The sequence below is a fragment of the Strix aluco genome, chromosome 34, assembly GCF_031877795.1.
Source record: "Strix aluco isolate bStrAlu1 chromosome 34, bStrAlu1.hap1, whole genome shotgun sequence".
In the NCBI taxonomy this organism is placed as follows: Eukaryota; Metazoa; Chordata; class Aves; order Strigiformes; family Strigidae; genus Strix; species Strix aluco.
This window is the reverse complement of record NC_133964.1, coordinates 2,661,244-2,685,296: the sequence shown is the minus strand read 5'-3', so window position 1 is coordinate 2,685,296 and position 24,053 is coordinate 2,661,244.

The following is a 24,053-nucleotide window of genomic DNA, read 5'->3' as shown; positions in this document are numbered from 1 at the left end:
GAAAACAGTAACACTTGTTCAGAACGAAAGAAAGCACAGAGCCCCAGATTCTATGTTGTCCTGGAGAGCTTGCAGAGCACTGGGGAAAGGCAGGCAGAGAATTCCCTGCTAGCACCTTCTCTGTGCCTGCTCACATTGCTTCGCAGAATCGCTTTTGTGCAGAAAACACTAACACTTGTTCAGAACGAAAGAAAGCACAGAGCCCCAGATTTTATGTTGTCCTGGAGAGCTTGCAGAGCACTGGGGAAAGGCAGGCAGAGAATTCCCTGCTAGCACCTTCTCTGTGCCTGTTCACATTGCTTCGCAGAATCGCTTTTGTGCAGAAAACATTAACACTTGTTCAGAACGAAAGAAAGCACAGAGCCCCAGATTCTATGTTGTCCTGGAGAGCTTGCAGAGCACTGGGGAAAGGCAGGCAGAGAATTCCCTGCTAGCACCTTCTCTGTGCCTGGGAAGCAGAAGTGTTCACATTGCTTCGCAGAATCGCTTTTGTGCAGAAAACAGTAACACTTGTTCAGAAGGAAAGAAAGCACAGAGCCCCAGATTTTATGTTGTCCTGGAGAGCTTGCAGAGCACTGGGGAAAAGCAGGCAGAGAATTCCCTGATAGCACCTTCTCTGTGCCTGTTCACATTGCTTCGCAGAATCGCTTTTGTGCAGAAAACAGTAACACTTGTTCAGAAGGAAAGAAAGCACAGAGCCCCAGATTTTATGTTGTCCTGGAGAGCTTGCAGAGCACTGGGGAAAGGCAGGCAGAGAATTCCTTGCTAGCACCTTCTCTGTGCCTGGGAAGCAGAAGTGTTCACACTGCTTCGCAAGAATCGCTTTTGTGCAGAAAGCAGTAACACTTGTTCAGAAAGAAAGAAAGCACAGAGCCCCAGATTCTATGTTGTCCTGGAGAGCTTGCAGAGCACTGGGGAAAGGCAGGCAGAGAATTCCCTGCTAGCACCTTCTCTGTGCCTGTTCACATTGCTTCGCAGAATCGCTTTTGTGCAGAAAACAGTAACACTTGTTCAGAAGGAAAGAAAGCACAGAGCCCCAGATTCTATGTTGTCCTGGAGAGCTTGCAGAGCACTGGGGAAAGGCAGGCAGAGAATTCCTTGCTAGCACCTTCTCTGTGCCTGGGAAGCAGAAGTGTTCACATTGCGTCGCAGAATCGCTTTTGTGCAGAAAACAGTAACACTTGTTCAGAAGGAAAGAAAGCACAGAGCCCCAGATTTTATGTTGTCCTGGAGAGCTTGCTGAGCACTGGGGAAAGGCAGGAAGAGAATTCCTTGCTAGCACCTTCTCTGTGCCTGGGAAGCAGAAGTGTTCATATTGCTTCTCAGAATCGCTTTTGTGCAGAAAACACTAACACTTGTTCAGAACGAAAGAAAGCACAGAGGCCCAGATTCTATGTTGTCCTGGAGAGCTTGCAGAGCACTGGGGAAAGGCAGGCAGAGAATTCCTTGCTAGCACCTTCTCTGTGCCTGGGAAGCAGAAGTGTTCACATTGCTTCGCAGAATCGCTTTTGTGCAGAAAACAGTAACACTTGTTCAGAACGAAAGAAAGCACAGAGCCCCAGATTCTATGTTGTCCTGGAGAGCTTGCAGAGCACTGGGGAAAGGCAGGCAGAGAATTCCCTGCTAGCACCTTCTCTGTGCCTGCTCACATTGCTTCGCAGAATCGCTTTTGTGCAGAAAACACTAACACTTGTTCAGAACGAAAGAAAGCACAGAGCCCCAGATTCTATGTTGTCCTGGAGAGCTTGCAGAGCACTGGGGAAAGGCAGGCAGAGAATTCCCTGATAGCACCTTCTCTGTGCCTGGGAAGCAGAAGTGTTCACATTGCTTCGCAAGAATCGCTTTTGTGCAGAAAACAGTAACAGTTGTTCAGAACGAAAGAAAGCACAGAGCCCCAGATTCTATGTTGTCCTGGAGAGCTTGCAGAGCACTGGGGAAAGGCAGGCAGAGAATTCCCTGAGAGCACCTTCTCTGTGCCTGTTCACATTGTTTCGCAGAATCGCTTTTGTGCAGAAAACAGTAACACTTGTTCAGAACGAAAGAAAGCACAGAGCCCCAGATTTTATGTTGTCCTGGAGAGCTTGCAGAGCACTGGGGAAAGGCAGGCAGAGAATTCCCTGCTAGCACCTTCTCTGTGCCTGGGAAGCAGAAGTGTTCACATTGCTTCTCAGAATCGCTTTTGTGCAGAAAACAGTAACACTTGTTCAGAACGAAAGAAAGCAGAGAGCCCCAGATTCTATGTTGTCCTGGAGAGCTTGCAGAGCACTGGGGAAAGGCAGGCAGAGAATTCCCTGCTAGCACCTTCTCTGTGCCTGGGAAGCAGAAGTGTTCACATTGCTTCTCAGAATCGTTTTTGTGCAGAAAACAGTAACACTTGGTCAGAATGAAAGAAAGCACAGAGCCCCAGATTCTATGTTGTCCTGGAGACCCTGCAGAGCACTGGGGAAAGGCAGGCAGAGAATTCCTTGCTAGCACCTTCTCTGTGCCTGGGAAGCAGAAGTGTTCACATTGCCTCACAGAAGCGCTTTTGTGCAGAAAACACTAACATTCGTGCAGAACGAAACAAAGCACAGAGCCCCAGATTTGCTGCTGTCCTGGAGAGCTTGCAGAGCACTGGGGAAAGGCAGGCAGAGAATTCCCTGCTAGCACCTTCTCTGTGCCTGGGAAGCAGAAGTGTTCACATTGCTTCGCAGAATCGCTTTTGTGCAGAAAACAGTAACAGTTGTTCAGAACGAAAGAAAGCACAGAGCCCCAGATTCTATGTTGTCCTGGAGAGCTTGCAGAGCACTGGGGAAAGGCAGGCAGAGAATTCCCTGATAGCACCTTCTCTGTGCCTGGGAAGCAGAAGTGTTCACATTGCTTCGAAGAATCGCTTTTCTGCAGAAAACAGTAACACTTGTTCAGAAGGAAAGAAAGCACAGAGCCCCAGATTCTATGTTGTCTTGGAGAGCTTGCAGAGCACTGGGGAAAGGCAGGCAGAGAATTCCCTGCTAGCACCTTCTCTGTGCCTGGGAAGCAGAAGTGTTCACATTGCTTCGCAGAATCGCTTTTGTGCAGAAAACAGTAACACTTGTTCAGAAGGAAAGAAAGCACAGAGCCCCAGATTTTATGTTGTCCTGGAGAGCTTGCAGAGCACTGGGGAAAGGCAGGCAGAGAATTCCCTGATAGCACCTTCTCTGTGCCTGGAAAGCAGAAGTGTTCACATTGCTTCGCAAGAATCGCTTTTGTGCAGAAAACAGTAACACTTGTTCAGAAGGAAAGAAAGCACAGAGCCCCAGATTTTATGTTGTCCTGGAGAGCTTGCAGAGCACTGGGGAAAGGCAGGCAGAGAATTCCCTGCTAGCACCTTCTCTGTGCCTGGGAAGCAGAAGTGTTCACATTGCTTCGCAGAATCGCTTTTGTGCAGAATACAGTAACACTTGTTCAGAAGGAAAGAAAGCACAGAGGCCCAGATTCTATGTTGTCCTGGAGAGCTTGCAGAGCACTGGGGAAAGGCAGGCAGAGAATTCCCTGCTAGCACCTTCTCTGTGCCTGGGAAGCAGAAGTGTTCATATTGCTTCTCAGAATCGCTTTTGTGCAGAAAACACTAACACTTGTTCAGAACGAAAGAAAGCACAGAGCCCCAGATTCTATGTTGTCCTGGAGAGCTTGCAGAGCACTGGGGAAAGGCAGGCAGAGAATTCCCTGCTAGCACCTTCTCTGTGCCTGGGAAGCAGAAGTGTTCATATTGTTCTCAGAATCGCTTTTGTGCAGAAAACAGTAACACTTGTTCAGAACGAAAGAAAGCACAGAGCCCCAGATTCTATGTTGTCCTGGAGAGCTTGCAGAGCACTGGGGAAAGGCAGGCAGAGAATTCCCTGCTAGCACCTTCTCTGTGCCTGGGAAGCAGAAGTGTTCACATTGCTTCGCAGAATCGCTTTTGTGCAGAAAACAGTAACACTTGTTCAGAACGAAAGAAAGCACAGAGCCCCAGATTCTATGTTGTCCTGGAGAGCTTGCAGAGCACTGGGGAAAGGCAGGCAGAGAATTCCCTGCTAGCACCTTCTCTGTGCCTGGGAAGCAGAAGTGTTCACATTGCTTCTCAGAATCGTTTTTGTGCAGAAAACAGTAACACTTGTTCAGAATGAAAGAAAGCACAGAGCCCCAGATTCTATGTTGTCCTGGAGACCCTGCAGAGCACTGGGGAAAGGCAGGCAGAGAATTCCTTGCTAGCACCTTCTCTGTGCCTGGGAAGCAGAAGTGTTCACATTGCCTCACAGAAGCGCTTTTGTGCAGAAAACACTAACATTCGTGCAGAACGAAACAAAGCACAGAGCCCCAGATTTGCTGCTGTCCTGGAGAGCTTGCAGAGCACTGGGGAAAGGCAGGCAGAGAATTCCCTGCTAGCACCTTCTCTGTGCCTGGGAAGCAGAAGTGTTCACATTGCTTCGCAGAATCGCTTTTGTGCAGAAAACAGTAACAGTTGTTCAGAACGAAAGAAAGCACAGAGCCCCAGATTCTATGTTGTCCTGGAGAGCTTGCAGAGCACTGGGGAAAGGCAGGCAGAGAATTCCCTGATAGCACCTTCTCTGTGCCTGGGAAGCAGAAGTGTTCACATTGCTTCGAAGAATCGCTTTTCTGCAGAAAACAGTAACACTTGTTCAGAAGGAAAGAAAGCACAGAGCCCCAGATTCTATGTTGTCTTGGAGAGCTTGCAGAGCACTGGGGAAAGGCAGGCAGAGAATTCCCTGCTAGCACCTTCTCTGTGCCTGGGAAGCAGAAGTGTTCACATTGCTTCGCAGAATCGCTTTTGTGCAGAAAACAGTAACACTTGTTCAGAAGGAAAGAAAGCACAGAGCCCCAGATTTTATGTTGTCCTGGAGAGCTTGCAGAGCACTGGGGAAAGGCAGGCAGAGAATTCCTTGCTAGCACCTTCTCTGTGCCTGGAAAGCAGAAGTGTTCACATTGCTTCGCAAGAATCGCTTTTGTGCAGAAAACAGTAACACTTGTTCAGAAGGAAAGAAAGCACAGAGCCCCAGATTTTATGTTGTCCTGGAGAGCTTGCAGAGCACTGGGGAAAGGCAGGCAGAGAATTCCCTGCTAGCACCTTCTCTGTGCCTGGGAAGCAGAAGTGTTCACATTGCTTCGCAGAATCGCTTTTGTGCAGAATACAGTAACACTTGTTCAGAAGGAAAGAAAGCACAGAGGCCCAGATTCTATGTTGTCCTGGAGAGCTTGCAGAGCACTGGGGAAAGGCAGGCAGAGAATTCCCTGCTAGCACCTTCTCTGTGCCTGGGAAGCAGAAGTGTTCATATTGCTTCTCAGAATCGCTTTTGTGCAGAAAACACTAACACTTGTTCAGAACGAAAGAAAGCACAGAGCCCCAGATTCTATGTTGTCCTGGAGAGCTTGCAGAGCACTGGGGAAAGGCAGGCAGAGAATTCCTTGCTAGCACCTTCTCTGTGCCTGGGAAGCAGAAGTGTTCACATTGCTTCGCAGAATCGCTTTTGTGCAGAAAACAGTAACACTTGTTCAGAACGAAAGAAAGCACAGAGCCCCAGATTCTATGTTGTCCTGGAGAGCTTGCAGAGCACTGGGGAAAGGCAGGCAGAGAATTCCCTGCTAGCACCTTCTCTGTGCCTGCTCACATTGCTTCGCAGAATCGCTTTTGTGCAGAAAACACTAACACTTGTTCAGAACGAAAGAAAGCACAGAGCCCCAGATTCTATGTTGTCCTGGAGAGCTTGCAGAGCACTGGGGAAAGGCAGGCAGAGAATTCCCTGATAGCACCTTCTCTGTGCCTGGGAAGCAGAAGTGTTCACATTGCTTCGCAAGAATCGCTTTTGTGCAGAAAACAGTAACAGTTGTTCAGAACGAAAGAAAGCACAGAGCCCCAGATTCTATGTTGTCCTGGAGAGCTTGCAGAGCACTGGGGAAAGGCAGGCAGAGAATTCCCTGAGAGCACCTTCTCTGTGCCTGTTCACATTGTTTCGCAGAATCGCTTTTGTGCAGAAAACAGTAACACTTGTTCAGAACGAAAGAAAGCACAGAGCCCCAGATTTTATGTTGTCCTGGAGAGCTTGCAGAGCACTGGGGAAAGGCAGGCAGAGAATTCCTTGCTAGCACCTTCTCTGTGCCTGGGAAGCAGAAGTGTTCACATTGCTTCGCAGAATCGCTTTTGTGCAGAAAACAGTAACACTTGTTCAGAAGGAAAGAAAGCACAGAGCCCCAGATTCTATGTTGTCTTGGAGAGCTTGCAGAGCACTGGGGAAAGGCAGGCAGAGAATTCCCTGCTAGCACCTTCTCTGTGCCTGGGAAGCAGAAGTGTTCACACTGCTTCGCAAGAATCGCTTTTGTGCAGAAAGCAGTAACACTTGTTCAGAAAGAAAGAAAGCACAGAGCCCCAGATTCTATGTTGTCCTGGAGAGCTTGCAGAGCACTGGGGAAAGGCAGGCAGAGAATTCCCTGCTAGCACCTTCTCTGTGCCTGTTCACATTGCTTCGCAGAATCGCTTTTGAGCAGAAAACAGTAACACTTGTTCAGAACGAAAGAAAGCACAGAGCCCCAGATTCTATGTTGTCCTGGAGAGCTTGCAGAGCACTGGGGAAAGGCAGGCAGAGAATTCCCTGCTAGCACCTTCTCTGTGCCTGGGAAGCAGAAGTGTTCACATTGCTTCGCAGAATCGCTTTTGTGCAGAAAACAGTAACACTTGTTCAGAAGGAAAGAAAGCACAGAGCCCCAGATTTTATGTTGTCCTGGAGAGCTTGCAGAGCACTGGGGAAAGGCAGGCAGAGAATTCCTTGCTAGCACCTTCTCTGTGCCTGGGAAGCAGAAGTGTTCACATTGCTTCGCAGAATCGCTTTTGTGCAGAAAACAGTAACACTTGTTCAGAACGAAAGAAAGCACAGAGCCCCAGATTCTATGTTGTCCTGGAGAGCTTGCAGAGCACTGGGGAAAGGCAGGCAGAGAATTCCCTGATAGCACCTTCTCTGTGCCTGGGAAGCAGAAGTGTTCACATTGCTTCGCAAGAATCGCTTTTGTGCAGAAAACAGTAACAGTTGTTCAGAACGAAAGAAAGCACAGAGCCCCAGATTTGCTGTTTTTCTGGAGAGCTTGCAGAGCACTGGGGAAAGGCAGGCAGAGAATTCCCTGATAGCACCTTCTCTGTGCCTGTTCACATTGTTTCGCAGAATCGCTTTTGTGCAGAAAACACTAACACTTGTTCAGAACGAAAGAAAGCAGAGAGCCCCAGATTCTATGTTGTCCTGGAGAGCTTGCAGAGCACTGGGGAAAGGCAGGCAGAGAATTCCTTGCTAGCACCTTCTCTGTGCCTGTTCACATTGCTTCGCAGAATCGCTTTTGTGCAGAAAACAGTAACACTTGTTCAGAAGGAAAGAAAGCACAGAGCCCCAGATTTTATGTTGTCCTGGAGAGCTTGCAGAGCACTGGGGAAAGGCAGGCAGAGAATTCCTTGCTAGCACCTTCTCTGTGCCTGGGAAGCAGAAGTGTTCACATTGCTTCGCAGAATCGCTTTTGTGCAGAAAAAAGTAACACTTGTTCAGAAGGAAAGAAAGCACAGAGCCCCAGATTCTATGTTGTCCTGGAGAGCTTGCAGAGCACTGGGGAAAGGCAGGCAGAGAATTCCCTGCTAGCACCTTCTCTGTGCCTACTCACATTGCTTCGCAGAATCGCTTTTGTGCAGAAAACACTAACACTTGTTCAGAACGAAAGAAAGCACAGAGCCCCAGATTCTATGTTGTCCTGGAGAGCTTGCAGAGCACTGGGGAAAGGCAGGCAGAGAATTCCCTGATAGCACCTTCTCTGTGCCTGGGAAGCAGAAGTGTTCACATTGCTTCGCAAGAATCGCTTTTGTGCAGAAAACAGTAACACTTGTTCAGAAGGAAAGAAAGCACAGAGCCCCAGATTTTATGTTGTCCTGGAGAGCTTGCAGAGCACTGGGGAAAGGCAGGCAGAGAATTCCCTGCTAGCACCTTCTCTGTGCCTGGGAAGCAGAAGTGTTCACATTGCTTCGCAGAATCGCTTTTGTGCAGAAAACAGTAACAGTTGTTCAGAACGAAAGAAAGCACAGAGCCCCAGATTCTATGTTGTCCTGGAGAGCTTGCAGAGCACTGGGGAAAGGCAGGCAGAGAATTCCCTGATAGCACCTTCTCTGTGCCTGTTCACATTGTTTCGCAGAATCGCTTTTGTGCAGAAAACAGTAACACTTGTTCAGAACGAAAGAAAGCACAGAGCCCCAGATTTTATTTTGTCCTGGAGAGCTTGCAGAGCACTGGGGAAAGGCAGGCAGAGAATTCCTTCCTAGCACCTTCTCTGTGCCTGGGAAGCAGAAGTGTTCACATTGCTTCGAAGAATCGCTTTTCTGCAGAAAACAGTAACACTTGTTCAGAAGGAAAGAAAGCACAGAGCCCCAGATTCTATGTTGTCTTGGAGAGCTTGCAGAGCACTGGGGAAAGGCAGGCAGAGAATTCCCTGCTAGCACCTTCTCTGTGCCTGGGAAGCAGAAGTGTTCACATTGCTTCGCAGAATCGCTTTTGTGCAGAAAACAGTAACACTTGTTCAGAAGGAAAGAAAGCACAGAGCCCCAGATTTTATGTTGTCCTGGAGAGCTTGCAGAGCACTGGGGAAAGGCAGGCAGAGAATTCCTTGCTAGCACCTTCTCTGTGCCTGGGAAGCAGAAGTGTTCACATTGCTTCGCAAGAATCGCTTTTGTGCAGAAAACAGTAACACTTGTTCAGAAGGAAAGAAAGCACAGAGCCCCAGATTTTATGTTGTCCTGGAGAGCTTGCAGAGCACTGGGGAAAGGCAGGCAGAGAATTCCCTGCTAGCACCTTCTCTGTGCCTGGGAAGCAGAAGTGTTCACATTGCTTCGCAGAATCGCTTTTGTGCAGAAAGCAGTAACACTTGTTCAGAAGGAAAGAAAGCACAGAGGCCCAGATTCTATGTTGTCCTGGAGAGCTTGCAGAGCACTGGGGAAAGGCAGGCAGAGAATTCCCTGCTAGCACCTTCTATGTGCCTGGGAAGCAGAAGTGTTCATATTGCTTCTCAGAATCGCTTTTGTGCAGAAAACACTAACACTTGTTCAGAACGAAAGAAAGCACAGAGCCCCAGATTCTATGTTGTCCTGGAGAGCTTGCAGAGCACTGGGGAAAGGCAGGCAGAGAATTCCTTGCTAGCACCTTCTCTGTGCCTGGGAAGCAGAAGTGTTCACATTGCTTCGCAGAATCGCTTTTGTGCAGAAAACAGTAACACTTGTTCAGAACGAAAGAAAGCACAGAGCCCCAGATTCTATGTTGTCCTGGAGAGCTTGCAGAGCACTGGGGAAAGGCAGGCAGAGAATTCCCTGCTAGCACCTTCTCTGTGCCTGCTCACATTGCTTCGCAGAATCGCTTTTGTGCAGAAAACACTAACACTTGTTCAGAACGAAAGAAAGCACAGAGCCCCAGATTTTATGTTGTCCTGGAGAGCTTGCAGAGCACTGGGGAAAGGCAGGCAGAGAATTCCCTGCTAGCACCTTCTCTGTGCCTGTTCACATTGCTTCGCAGAATCGCTTTTGTGCAGAAAACATTAACACTTGTTCAGAACGAAAGAAAGCACAGAGCCCCAGATTCTATGTTGTCCTGGAGAGCTTGCAGAGCACTGGGGAAAGGCAGGCAGAGAATTCCCTGCTAGCACCTTCTCTGTGCCTGGGAAGCAGAAGTGTTCACATTGCTTCGCAGAATCGCTTTTGTGCAGAAAACAGTAACACTTGTTCAGAAGGAAAGAAAGCACAGAGCCCCAGATTTTATGTTGTCCTGGAGAGCTTGCAGAGCACTGGGGAAAAGCAGGCAGAGAATTCCCTGATAGCACCTTCTCTGTGCCTGTTCACATTGCTTCGCAGAATCGCTTTTGTGCAGAAAACAGTAACACTTGTTCAGAAGGAAAGAAAGCACAGAGCCCCAGATTTTATGTTGTCCTGGAGAGCTTGCAGAGCACTGGGGAAAGGCAGGCAGAGAATTCCTTGCTAGCACCTTCTCTGTGCCTGGGAAGCAGAAGTGTTCACACTGCTTCGCAAGAATCGCTTTTGTGCAGAAAGCAGTAACACTTGTTCAGAAAGAAAGAAAGCACAGAGCCCCAGATTCTATGTTGTCCTGGAGAGCTTGCAGAGCACTGGGGAAAGGCAGGCAGAGAATTCCCTGCTAGCACCTTCTCTGTGCCTGTTCACATTGCTTCGCAGAATCGCTTTTGTGCAGAAAACAGTAACACTTGTTCAGAAGGAAAGAAAGCACAGAGCCCCAGATTCTATGTTGTCCTGGAGAGCTTGCAGAGCACTGGGGAAAGGCAGGCAGAGAATTCCTTGCTAGCACCTTCTCTGTGCCTGGGAAGCAGAAGTGTTCACATTGCGTCGCAGAATCGCTTTTGTGCAGAAAACAGTAACACTTGTTCAGAAGGAAAGAAAGCACAGAGCCCCAGATTTTATGTTGTCCTGGAGAGCTTGCTGAGCACTGGGGAAAGGCAGGAAGAGAATTCCTTGCTAGCACCTTCTCTGTGCCTGGGAAGCAGAAGTGTTCACATTGCTTCGCAAGAATCGCTTTTGTGCAGAAAACAGTAACACTTGTTCAGAAGGAAAGAAAGCACAGAGCCCCAGATTTTATGTTGTCCTGGAGAGCTTGCAGAGCACTGGGGAAAGGCAGGCAGAGAATTCCCTGCTAGCACCTTCTCTGTGCCTGCTCACATTGCTTCGCAGAATCGCTTTTGTGCAGAAAACACTAACACTTGTTCAGAACGAAAGAAAGCACAGAGCCCCAGATTCTATGTTGTCCTGGAGAGCTTGCAGAGCACTGGGGAAAGGCAGGCAGAGAATTCCCTGATAGCACCTTCTCTGTGCCTGGGAAGCAGAAGTGTTCACATTGCTTCGCAGAATCGCTTTTGTGCAGAAAACAGTAACACTTGTTCAGAACGAAAGAAAGCACAGAGCCCCAGATTCTATGTTGTCCTGGAGAGCTTGCAGAGCACTGGGGAAAGGCAGGCAGAGAATTCCCTGATAGCACCTTCTCTGTGCCTGGGAAGCAGAAGTGTTCACATTGCTTCGCAAGAATCGCTTTTGTGCAGAAAACAGTAACAGTTGTTCAGAACGAAAGAAAGCACAGAGCCCCAGATTTGCTGTTTTTCTGGAGAGCTTGCAGAGCACTGGGGAAAGGCAGGCAGAGAATTCCCTGATAGCACCTTCTCTGTGCCTGTTCACATTGTTTCGCAGAATCGCTTTTGTGCAGAAAACACTAACACTTGTTCAGAACGAAAGAAAGCACAGAGCCCCAGATTTTATGTTGTCCTGGAGATCTTGCAGAGCACTGGGGAAAGGCAGGCAGAGAATTCCCTGCTAGCACCTTCTCTGTGTCTGGGAAGCAGAAGTGTTCATATTGTTCTCAGAATCGCTTTTGTGCAGAAAACAGTAACACTTGTTCAGAACGAAAGAAAGCACAGAGCCCCAGATTCTATGTTGTCCTGGAGAGCTTGCAGAGCACTGGGGAAAGGCAGGCAGAGAATTCCCTGCTAGCACCTTCTCTGTGCCTGGGAAGCAGAAGTTTTCACATTGCTTCGCAGAATCGCTTTTGTGCAGAAAACACTAACACTTGTTCAGAACGAAAGAAAGCAGAGAGCCCCAGATTCTATGTTGTCCTGGAGAGCTTGCAGAGCACTGGGGAAAGGCAGGCAGAGAATTCCTTGCTAGCACCTTCTCTGTGCCTGTTCACATTGCTTCGCAGAATCGCTTTTGTGCAGAAAACAGTAACACTTGTTCAGAAGGAAAGAAAGCACAGAGCCCCAGATTTTATGTTGTCCTGGAGAGCTTGCAGAGCACTGGGGAAAGGCAGGCAGAGAATTCCCTGATAGCACCTTCTCTGTGCCTGGGAAGCAGAAGTGTTCACATTGCTTCGCAGAATCGCTTTTGTGCAGAAAAAAGTAACACTTGTTCAGAAGGAAAGAAAGCACAGAGCCCCAGATTCTATGTTGTCCTGGAGAGCTTGCAGAGCACTGGGGAAAGGCAGGCAGAGAATTCCCTGCTAGCACCTTCTCTGTGCCTACTCACATTGCTTCGCAGAATCGCTTTTGTGCAGAAAACACTAACACTTGTTCAGAACGAAAGAAAGCACAGAGCCCCAGATTCTATGTTGTCCTGGAGAGCTTGCAGAGCACTGGGGAAAGGCAGGCAGAGAATTCCCTGATAGCACCTTCTCTGTGCCTGGGAAGCAGAAGTGTTCACATTGCTTCGCAAGAATCGCTTTTGTGCAGAAAACAGTAACACTTGTTCAGAAGGAAAGAAAGCACAGAGCCCCAGATTTTATGTTGTCCTGGAGAGCTTGCAGAGCACTGGGGAAAGGCAGGCAGAGAATTCCCTGCTAGCACCTTCTCTGTGCCTGGGAAGCAGAAGTGTTCACATTGCTTCGCAGAATCGCTTTTGTGCAGAAAACAGTAACAGTTGTTCAGAACGAAAGAAAGCACAGAGCCCCAGATTCTATGTTGTCCTGGAGAGCTTGCAGAGCACTGGGGAAAGGCAGGCAGAGAATTCCCTGATAGCACCTTCTCTGTGCCTGTTCACATTGTTTCGCAGAATCGCTTTTGTGCAGAAAACAGTAACACTTGTTCAGAACGAAAGAAAGCACAGAGCCCCAGATTTTATTTTGTCCTGGAGAGCTTGCAGAGCACTGGGGAAAGGCAGGCAGAGAATTCCTTCCTAGCACCTTCTCTGTGCCTGGGAAGCAGAAGTGTTCACATTGCTTCGAAGAATCGCTTTTCTGCAGAAAACAGTAACACTTGTTCAGAAGGAAAGAAAGCACAGAGCCCCAGATTCTATGTTGTCTTGGAGAGCTTGCAGAGCACTGGGGAAAGGCAGGCAGAGAATTCCCTGCTAGCACCTTCTCTGTGCCTGGGAAGCAGAAGTGTTCACATTGCTTCGCAGAATCGCTTTTGTGCAGAAAACAGTAACACTTGTTCAGAAGGAAAGAAAGCACAGAGCCCCAGATTTTATGTTGTCCTGGAGAGCTTGCAGAGCACTGGGGAAAGGCAGGCAGAGAATTCCTTGCTAGCACCTTCTCTGTGCCTGGGAAGCAGAAGTGTTCACATTGCTTCGCAAGAATCGCTTTTGTGCAGAAAACAGTAACACTTGTTCAGAAGGAAAGAAAGCACAGAGCCCCAGATTTTATGTTGTCCTGGAGAGCTTGCAGAGCACTGGGGAAAGGCAGGCAGAGAATTCCCTGCTAGCACCTTCTCTGTGCCCGGGAAGCAGAAGTGTTCACATTGCTTCGCAGAATCGCTTTTGTGCAGAAAGCAGTAACACTTGTTCAGAAGGAAAGAAAGCACAGAGGCCCAGATTCTATGTTGTCCTGGAGAGCTTGCAGAGCACTGGGGAAAGGCAGGCAGAGAATTCCCTGCTAGCACCTTCTATGTGCCTGGGAAGCAGAAGTGTTCATATTGCTTCTCAGAATCGCTTTTGTGCAGAAAACACTAACACTTGTTCAGAACGAAAGAAAGCACAGAGCCCCAGATTCTATGTTGTCCTGGAGAGCTTGCAGAGCACTGGGGAAAGGCAGGCAGAGAATTCCTTGCTAGCACCTTCTCTGTGCCTGGGAAGCAGAAGTGTTCACATTGCTTCGCAGAATCGCTTTTGTGCAGAAAACAGTAACACTTGTTCAGAACGAAAGAAAGCACAGAGCCCCAGATTCTATGTTGTCCTGGAGAGCTTGCAGAGCACTGGGGAAAGGCAGGCAGAGAATTCCCTGATAGCACCTTCTCTGTGCCTGCTCACATTGCTTCGCAGAATCGCTTTTGTGCAGAAAACACTAACACTTGTTCAGAACGAAAGAAAGCACAGAGCCCCAGATTTTATGTTGTCCTGGAGAGCTTGCAGAGCACTGGGGAAAGGCAGGCAGAGAATTCCCTGCTAGCACCTTCTCTGTGCCTGTTCACATTGCTTCGCAGAATCGCTTTTGTGCAGAAAACATTAACACTTGTTCAGAACGAAAGAAAGCACAGAGCCCCAGATTCTATGTTGTCCTGGAGAGCTTGCAGAGCACTGGGGAAAGGCAGGCAGAGAATTCCCTGCTAGCACCTTCTCTGTGCCTGGGAAGCAGAAGTGTTCACATTGCTTCGCAGAATCGCTTTTGTGCAGAAAACAGTAACACTTGTTCAGAAGGAAAGAAAGCACAGAGCCCCAGATTTTATGTTGTCCTGGAGAGCTTGCAGAGCACTGGGGAAAAGCAGGCAGAGAATTCCCTGATAGCACCTTCTCTGTGCCTGTTCACATTGCTTCGCAGAATCGCTTTTGTGCAGAAAACAGTAACACTTGTTCAGAAGGAAAGAAAGCACAGAGCCCCAGATTTTATGTTGTCCTGGAGAGCTTGCAGAGCACTGGGGAAAGGCAGGCAGAGAATTCCTTGCTAGCACCTTCTCTGTGCCTGGGAAGCAGAAGTGTTCACACTGCTTCGCAAGAATCGCTTTTGTGCAGAAAGCAGTAACACTTGTTCAGAAAGAAAGAAAGCACAGAGCCCCAGATTCTATGTTGTCCTGGAGAGCTTGCAGAGCACTGGGGAAAGGCAGGCAGAGAATTCCCTGCTAGCACCTTCTCTGTGCCTGTTCACATTGCTTCGCAGAATCGCTTTTGTGCAGAAAACAGTAACACTTGTTCAGAAGGAAAGAAAGCACAGAGCCCCAGATTCTATGTTGTCCTGGAGAGCTTGCAGAGCACTGGGGAAAGGCAGGCAGAGAATTCCTTGCTAGCACCTTCTCTGTGCCTGGGAAGCAGAAGTGTTCACATTGCGTCGCAGAATCGCTTTTGTGCAGAAAACAGTAACACTTGTTCAGAAGGAAAGAAAGCACAGAGCCCCAGATTTTATGTTGTCCTGGAGAGCTTGCTGAGCACTGGGGAAAGGCAGGAAGAGAATTCCTTGCTAGCACCTTCTCTGTGCCTGGGAAGCAGAAGTGTTCACATTGCTTCGCAAGAATCGCTTTTGTGCAGAAAACAGTAACACTTGTTCAGAAGGAAAGAAAGCACAGAGCCCCAGATTTTATGTTGTCCTGGAGAGCTTGCAGAGCACTGGGGAAAGGCAGGCAGAGAATTCCCTGCTAGCACCTTCTCTGTGCCTGCTCACATTGCTTCGCAGAATCGCTTTTGTGCAGAAAACACTAACACTTGTTCAGAACGAAAGAAAGCACAGAGCCCCAGATTCTATGTTGTCCTGGAGAGCTTGCAGAGCACTGGGGAAAGGCAGGCAGAGAATTCCCTGATAGCACCTTCTCTGTGCCTGGGAAGCAGAAGTGTTCACATTGCTTCGCAGAATCGCTTTTGTGCAGAAAACACTAACACTTGTTCAGAATGAAAGAAAGCACAGAGCCCCAGATTCTATGTTGTCCTGGAGAGCTTGCAGAGCACTGGGGAAAGGCAGGCAGAGAATTCCTTGCTAGCACCTTCTCTGTGCCTGGGAAGCAGAAGTGTTCACATTGCCTCACAGAAGCGCTTTTGTACAGAAAACACTAACATTCGTGCAGAACGAAAGAAAGCACAGAGCCCCAGATTTGCTGCTGTCCTGGAGAGCTTGCAGAGCACTGGGGAAAGGCAGGCAGAGAATTCCTTGCTAGCACCTTCTCTGTGCCTGGGAAGCAGAAGTGTTCCCATTGCTTCGCAGAATCGCTTTTGTCCAGAAAACACTAACACTTGTTCAGAATGAAAGAAAGCACAGAGCCCCAGATTCTATGTTGTCCTGGAGAGCTTGCAGAGCACTGGGGAAAGGCAGGCAGAGAATTCCCTGCTAGCACCTTCTCTGTGCCTGGGAAGCAGAAGTGTTCACATTGCCTCACAGAATCGCTTTTGTGCAGAAAACACTAACACTTGTTCAGAACGAAAGAAAGCACAGAGCCCCAGATTCTATGTTGTCCTGGAGAGCTTGCAGAGCACTGGGGAAAGGCAGGCAGAGAATTCCCTGCTAGCACCTTCTCTGTGCCTGGGAAGCAGAAGTGTTCACATTGCTTCGCAGAATCGCTTTTGTGCAGAAAACAGTAACACTTGTTCAGAAGGAAAGAAAGCACAGAGCCCCAGATTTTATGTTGTCCTGGAGAGCTTGCAGAGCACTGGGGAAAGGCAGGCAGAGAATTCCCTGCTAGCACCTTCTCTGTGCCTGGGAAGCAGAAGTGTTCACATTGCTTCGCAGAATCGCTTTTGTGCAGAAAAAAGTAACACTTGTTCAGAACGAAAGAAAGCACAGAGCCCCAGATTTTATGTTGTCCTGGAGAGCTTGCAGAGCACTGGGGAAAGGCAGGCAGAGAATTCCTTGCTAGCACCTTCTCTGTGCCTGGGAAGCAGAAGTGTTCACATTGCTTCGCAGAATCGCTTTTGTGCAGAAAACAGTAACACTTGTTCAGAATGAAAGAACGCACAGAGCCCCAGGTTTGCTGTTGTCCTGGAGAGCTTGCAGAGCACTGGGGAAAGGCAGGCAGAGAATTCCCTGCTAGCACCTTCTCTGTGCCTGGGAAGCAGAAGTGTTCCCATTGCTTCGCAGAATCGCTTTTGTCCAGAAAACACTAACACTTGTTCAGAATGAAGGAAAGCACAGAGCCCCAGATTCTATGTTGTCCTGGAGAGCTTGCAGAGCACTGGGGAAAGGCAGGCAGAGAATTCCCTGCTAGCACCTTCTCTGTGCCTGGGAAGCAGAGTGTTCTCATTGCTTCTCAGAATCGCTTTTGTGCAGAAAACAGCAACACTTGTTCAGAACGAAAGAAAGCACAGAGCCCCAAATTTGATGTTGTCCTGGAGAGCTTGCAGAGCACTGGGGAAAGGCAGGCAGAGAATTCCCTGCTAGCACCTTCTCTGTGCCTGGGAAGCAGAAGTGTTCACATTGCTTCGCAGAATCGCTTTTGTGCAGAAAGCAGTAACACTTGTTCAGAAAGAAAGAAAGCACAGAGCCCCAGATTCTATGTTGTCCTGGAGAGCTTGCAGAGCACTGGGGAAAGGCAGGCAGAGAATTCCCTGCTAGCACCTTCTCTGTGCCTGGGAAGCAGAAGTGTTCACATTGCTTCGCAGAATCGCTTTTGTGCAGAAAACAGTAACACTTGTTCAGAAGGAAAGAAAGCACAGAGCCCCAGATTTTATGTTGTCCTGGAGAGCTTGCAGAGCACTGGGGAAAGGCAGGCAGAGAATTCCCTGCTAGCACCTTCTCTGTGCCTGGGAAGCAGAAGTGTTCACATTGCTTCGCAGAATCGCTTTTGTGCAGAAAGCAGTAACACTTGTTCAGAAAGAAAGAAAGCACAGAGCCCCAGATTCTATGTTGTCCTGGAGAGCTTGCAGAGCACTGGGGAAAGGCAGGCAGAGAATTCCCTGATAGCACCTTCTCTGTGCCTGGGAAGCAGAGGTGTTCACATTGCTTCGCAGAATCGCTTTTGTGCAGAAAACAGTAACACTTGTTCAGAACGAAAGAAAGCACAGAGCCCCAAATTTGATGTTGTCCTGGAGAGCTTGCAGAGCACTGGGGAAAGGCAGGCAGAGAATTCCCTGCTAGCACCTTCTCAGTGCCTGGGAAGCAGAAGTGTTCACATTGCTTCGCAGAATCGCTTTTGTGCAGAAAACACTAACACTTGTTCAGAAGGAAAGAAAGCACAGAGCCCCAGATTCTATGTTGTCCTGGAGAGCTTGCAGAGCACTGGGGAAAGGCAGGCAGAGAATTCCCTGCTAGCACCTTCTCTGTGCCTGGGAAGCAGAAGTGTTCCCATTGCTTCGCAGAATCGCTTTTGTCCAGAAAACACTAACACTTGTTCAGAATGAAAGAAAGCACAGAGCCCCAGATTCTATGTTGTCCTGGAGAGCTTGCAGAGCACTGGGGAAAGGCAGGCAGAGAATTCCCTGCTAGCACCTTCTCTGTGCCTGGGAAGCAGAAGTGTTCACATTGCTTCGCAGAATCGCTTTTGTGCAGAAAACAGTAACACTTGTTCAGAACGAAAGAAAGCACACAGTCCCAGATTTGCTGTTGTCCTGGAGAGCTTGCAGAGCACTGGGGAAAGCAGGCAGAGAATTCCCTGCTAGCACCTTCTCTGTGCCTGGGAAGCAGAAGTGTTCACATTGCTTCGCAGAATCGCTTTTGTGCAGAAAGCAGTAACACTTGTTCAGAAAGAAAGAAAGCACAGAGCCCCAGATTCTATGTTGTCCTGGAGAGCTTGCAGAGCACTGGGGAAAGGCAGGCAGAGAATTCCCTGCTAGCACCTTCTCTGTGCCTGGGAAGCAGAAGTGTTCACATTGCTTCGCAGAATCGCTTTTGTGCAGAAAACAGTAACACTTGTTCAGAAGGAAAGAAAGCACAGAGCCCCAGATTCTATGTTGTCCTGGAGAGCTTGCAGAGCACTGGGGAAAGGCAGGCAGAGAATTCCCTGCTAGCACCTTCTCTGTGCCTGGGAAGCAGAAGTGTTCACATTGCTTCGCAGAATCGCTTTTGTGCAGAAAACAGTAACACTTGTTCAGAACGAAAGAAAGCACACAGCCCCAGATTCTATGTTGTCCTGGAGAGCTTGCAGAGCACTGGGGAAAGGCAGGCAGAGAATTCCCTGATAGCACCTTCTCTGTGCCTGGGAAGCAGAAGTGTTCACATTGCCTCACAGAAGCGCTTTTGTGCAGAAAACACTAACATTCGTGCAGAACGAAAGAAAGCACAGAGCCCCAGATTTGCTGCTGTCCTGGAGAGCTTGCAGAGCACTGGGGAAAGGCAGGCAGAGAATTCCCTGCTAGCACCTTCTCTGTGCCTGGGAAGCAGAAGTGTTCCCATTGCTTCGCAGAATCGCTTTTGTCCAGAAAACACTAACACTTGTTCAGAATGAAAGAAAGCACAGAGCCCCAGATTCTATGTTGTCCTGGAGAGCTTGCAGAGCACTGGGGAAAGGCAGGCAGAGAATTCCCTGCTAGCACCTTCTCTGTGCCTGGGAAGCAGAAGTGTTCACATTGCCTCACAGAATCGCTTTTGTGCAGAAAACACTAACACTTGTTCAGAACGAAAGAAAGCACAGAGCCCCAGATTCTATGTTGTCCTGGAGAGCTTGCAGAGCACTGGGGAAAGGCAGGCAGAGAATTCCCTGCAAGCACCTTCTCTGTGCCTGGGAAGCAGAAGTGTTCACATTGCTTCGCAGAATCGCTTTTGTGCAGAAAACAGTAACACTTGTTCAGAAGGAAAGAAAGCACAGAGCCCCAGATTTTATGTTGTCCTGGAGAGCTTGCAGAGCACTGGGGAAAGGCAGGCAGAGAATTCCCTGATAGCACCTTCTCTGTGCCTGGGAAGCAGAAGTGTTCACATTGCTTCGCAGAATCGCTTTTGTGCAGAAAACAGTAACACTTGTTCAGAACGAAAGAAAGCACAGAGCCCCAGATTTTATGTTGTCCTGGAGAGCTTGCAGAGCACTGGGGAAAGGCAGGCAGAGAATTCCTTGCTAGCACCTTCTCTGTGCCTGGGAAGCAGAAGTGTTCACATTGCTTCGCAGAATCGCTTTTGTGCAGAAAACAGTAACACTTGTTCAGAATGAAAGAACGCACAGAGCCCCAGATTCTATGTTGTCCTGGAGAGCTTGCAGAGCACTGGGGAAAGGCAGGCAGAGAATTCCCTGCTAGCACCTTCTCTGTGCCTGGGAAGCAGAAGTGTTCATATTGCTTCTCAGAATCGCTTTTGTGCAGAAAACAGTAACACTTGTTCAGAACGAAAGGAAGCACAGAGCCCCAGATTCTATGTTGTCCTGGAGACCCTGCAGAGCACTGGGGAAAGGCAGGCAGAGAATTCCTTGCTAGCACCTTCTCTGTGCCTGGGAAGCAGAAGTGTTCACATTGCCTCACAGAAGCGCTTTTGTGCAGAAAACACTAACATTCGTGCAGAACGAAACAAAGCACAGAGCCCCAGATTTGCTGCTGTCCTGGAGAGCTTGCAGAGCACTGGGGAAAGGCAGGCAGAGAATTCCCTGCTAGCACCTTCTCTGTGCCTGGGAAGCAGAAGTGTTCCCATTGCTTCGCAGAATCGCTTTTGTGCAGAAAACACTAACATTTGTTCAGAATGAAGGAAAGCACAGAGCCCCAGATTCTATGTTGTCCTGGAGAGCTTGCAGAGCACTGGGGAAAGGCAGGCAGAGAATTCCCTGCTAGCACCTTCTCTGTGCCTGGGAAGCAGAGTGTTCTCATTGCTTCTCAGAATCGCTTTTGTGCAGAAAACAGCAACACTTGTTCAGAACGAAAGAAAGCACAGAGCCCCAAATTTGATGTTGTCCTGGAGAGCTTGCAGAGCACTGGGGAAAGGCAGGCAGAGAATTCCCTGCTAGCACCTTCTCTGTGCCTGGGAAGCAGAAGTGTTCACATTGCTTCGCAGAATCGCTTTTGTGCAGAAAACAGTAACACTTGTTCAGAAAGAAAGAAAGCACAGAGCCCCAGATTCTATGTTGTCCTGGAGAGCTTGCAGAGCACTGGGGAAAGGCAGGCAGAGAATTCCCTGATAGCACCTTCTCTGTGCCTGGGAAGCAGAGGTGTTCACATTGCTTCGCAGAATCGCTTTTGTGCAGAAAACAGTAACACTTGTTCAGAACGAAAGAAAGCACAGAGCCCCAGATTCTATGTTGTCCTGGAGAGCTTGCAGAGCACTGGGGAAAGGCAGGCAGAGAATTCCCTGCTAGCACCTTCTCTGTGCCTGGGAAGCAGAAGTGTTCACATTGCTTCGCAGAATCGCTTTTGTGCAGAAAACAGTAACACTTGTTCAGAACAAAAGAAAGCACACAGCCCCAGATTTGCTGTTGTCCTGGAGAGCTTGCAGAGCACTGGGGAAAGGCAGGCAGAGAATTCCCTGCTAGCACCTTCTCTGTGCCTGGGAAGCAGAAGTGTTCACATTGCTTCTCAGAATCGCTTTTGTGCAGAAAACAGTAACACTTGTTCAGAACGAAAGAAAGCAGAGAGCCCCAGATTCTATGTTGTCCTGGAGAGCTTGCAGAGCACTGGGGAAAGGCAGGCAGAGAATTCCCTGCTAGCACCTTCTCTGTGCCTGGGAAGCAGAAGTGTTCACATTGCTTCGCAGAATCGTTTTTGTGCAGAAAACAGTAACACTTGTTCAGAATGAAAGAAAGCACAGAGCCCCAGATTCTATGTTGTCCTGGAGACCCTGCAGAGCACTGGGGAAAGGCAGGCAGAGAATTCCTTGCTAGCACCTTCTCTGTGCCTGGGAAGCAGAAGTGTTCACATTGCCTCACAGAAGCGCTTTTGTGCAGAAAACACTAACATTCGTGCAGAACGAAACAAAGCACAGAGCCCCAGATTTGCTGCTGTCCTGGAGAGCTTGCAGAGCACTGGGGAAAGGCAGGCAGAGAATTCCCTGCTAGCACCTTCTCTGTGCCTGGGAAGCAGAAGTGTTCACATTGCTTCGCAGAATCGCTTTTGTGCAGAAAACAGTAACAGTTGTTCAGAACGAAAGAAAGCACAGAGCCCCAGATTCTATGTTGTCCTGGAGAGCTTGCAGAGCACTGGGGAAAGGCAGGCAGAGAATTCCCTGATAGCACCTTCTCTGTGCCTGGGAAGCAGAAGTGTTCACATTGCTTCGAAGAATCGCTTTTCTGCAGAAAACAGTAACACTTGTTCAGAAGGAAAGAAAGCACAGAGCCCCAGATTCTATGTTGTCTTGGAGAGCTTGCAGAGCACTGGGGAAAGGCAGGCAGAGAATTCCCTGCTAGCACCTTCTCTGTGCCTGGGAAGCAGAAGTGTTCACATTGCTTCGCAGAATCGCTTTTGTGCAGAAAACAGTAACACTTGTTCGGAAGGAAAGAAAGCACAGAGCCCCAGATTTTATGTTGTCCTGGAGAGCTTGCAGAGCACTGGGGAAAGGCAGGCAGAGAATTCCTTGCTAGCACCTTCTCTGTGCCTGGAAAGCAGAAGTGTTCACATTGCTTCGCAAGAATCGCTTTTGTGCAGAAAACAGTAACACTTGTTCAGAAGGAAAGAAAGCACAGAGCCCCAGATTTTATGTTGTCCTGGAGAGCTTGCAGAGCACTGGGGAAAGGCAGGCAGAGAATTCCCTGCTAGCACCTTCTCTGTGCCTGGGAAGCAGAAGTGTTCACATTGCTTCGCAGAATCGCTTTTGTGCAGAATACAGTAACACTTGTTCAGAAGGAAAGAAAGCACAGAGGCCCAGATTCTATGTTGTCCTGGAGAGCTTGCAGAGCACTGGGGAAAGGCAGGCAGAGAATTCCCTGCTAGCACCTTCTCTGTGCCTGGGAAGCAGAAGTGTTCATATTGCTTCTCAGAATCGCTTTTGTGCAGAAAACACTAACACTTGTTCAGAACGAAAGAAAGCACAGAGCCCCAGATTCTATGTTGTCCTGGAGAGCTTGCAGAGCACTGGGGAAAGGCAGGCAGAGAATTCCTTGCTAGCACCTTCTCTGTGCCTGGGAAGCAGAAGTGTTCACATTGCTTCGCAGAATCGCTTTTGTGCAGAAAACAGTAACACTTGTTCAGAACGAAAGAAAGCACAGAGCCCCAGATTCTATGTTGTCCTGGAGAGCTTGCAGAGCACTGGGGAAAGGCAGGCAGAGAATTCCCTGCTAGCACCTTCTCTGTGCCTGCTCACATTGCTTCGCAGAATCGCTTTTGTGCAGAAAACACTAACACTTGTTCAGAACGAAAGAAAGCACAGAGCCCCAGATTCTATGTTGTCCTGGAGAGCTTGCAGAGCACTGGGGAAAGGCAGGCAGAGAATTCCCTGATAGCACCTTCTCTGTGCCTGGGAAGCAGAAGTGTTCACATTGCTTCGCAAGAATCGCTTTTGTGCAGAAAACAGTAACAGTTGTTCAGAACGAAAAAAAGCACAGAGCCCCAGATTCTATGTTGTCCTGGAGAGCTTGCAGAGCACTGGGGAAAGGCAGGCAGAGAATTCCCTGAGAGCACCTTCTCTGTGCCTGTTCACATTGTTTCGCAGAATCGCTTTTGTGCAGAAAACAGTAACACTTGTTCAGAACGAAAGAAAGCACAGAGCCCCAGATTCTATGTTGTCCTGGAGAGCTTGCAGAGCACTGGGGAAAGGCAGGCAGAGAATTCCTTGCTAGCACCTTCTCTGTGCCTGGGAAGCAGAAGTGTTCACATTGCTTCGCAGAATCGCTTTTGTGCAGAAAACAGTAACACTTGTTCAGAAGGAAAGAAAGCACAGAGCCCCAGATTCTATGTTGTCTTGGAGAGCTTGCAGAGCACTGGGGAAAGGCAGGCAGAGAATTCCCTGCTAGCACCTTCTCTGTGCCTGGGAAGCAGAAGTGTTCACACTGCTTCGCAAGAATCGCTTTTGTGCAGAAAACAGTAACACTTGTTCAGAAAGAAAGAAAGCACAGAGCCCCAGATTCTATGTTGTCCTGGAGAGCTTGCAGAGCACTGGGGAAAGGCAGGCAGAGAATTCCCTGCTAGCACCTTCTCTGTGCCTGTTCACATTGCTTCGCAGAATCGCTTTTGAGCAGAAAACAGTAACACTTGTTCAGAACGAAAGAAAGCACAGAGCCCCAGATTCTATGTTGTCCTGGAGAGCTTGCAGAGCACTGGGGAAAGGCAGGCAGAGAATTCCCTGCTAGCACCTTCTCTGTGCCTGTTCACATTGTTTCGCAGAATCGCTTTTGTGCAGAAAACAGTAACACTTGTTCAGAACGAAAGAAAGCACAGAGCCCCAGATTTGCTGCTGTCCTGGAGAGCTTGCAGAGCACTGGGGAAAGGCAGGCAGAGAATTCCCTGCTAGCACCTTCTCTGTGCCTGGGAAGCAGAAGTGTTCCCATTGCTTCGCAGAATCGCTTTTGTGCAGAAAACACTAACATTTGTTCAGAATGAAGGAAAGCACAGAGCCCCAGATTCTATGTTGTCCTGGAGAGCTTGCAGAGCACTGGGGAAAGGCAGGCAGAGAATTCCCTGCTAGCACCTTCTCTGTGCCTGGGAAGCAGAGTGTTCTCATTGCTTCTCAGAATCGCTTTTGTGCAGAAAACAGCAACACTTGTTCAGAACGAAAGAAAGCACAGAGCCCCAAATTTGATGTTGTCCTGGAGAGCTTGCAGAGCACTGG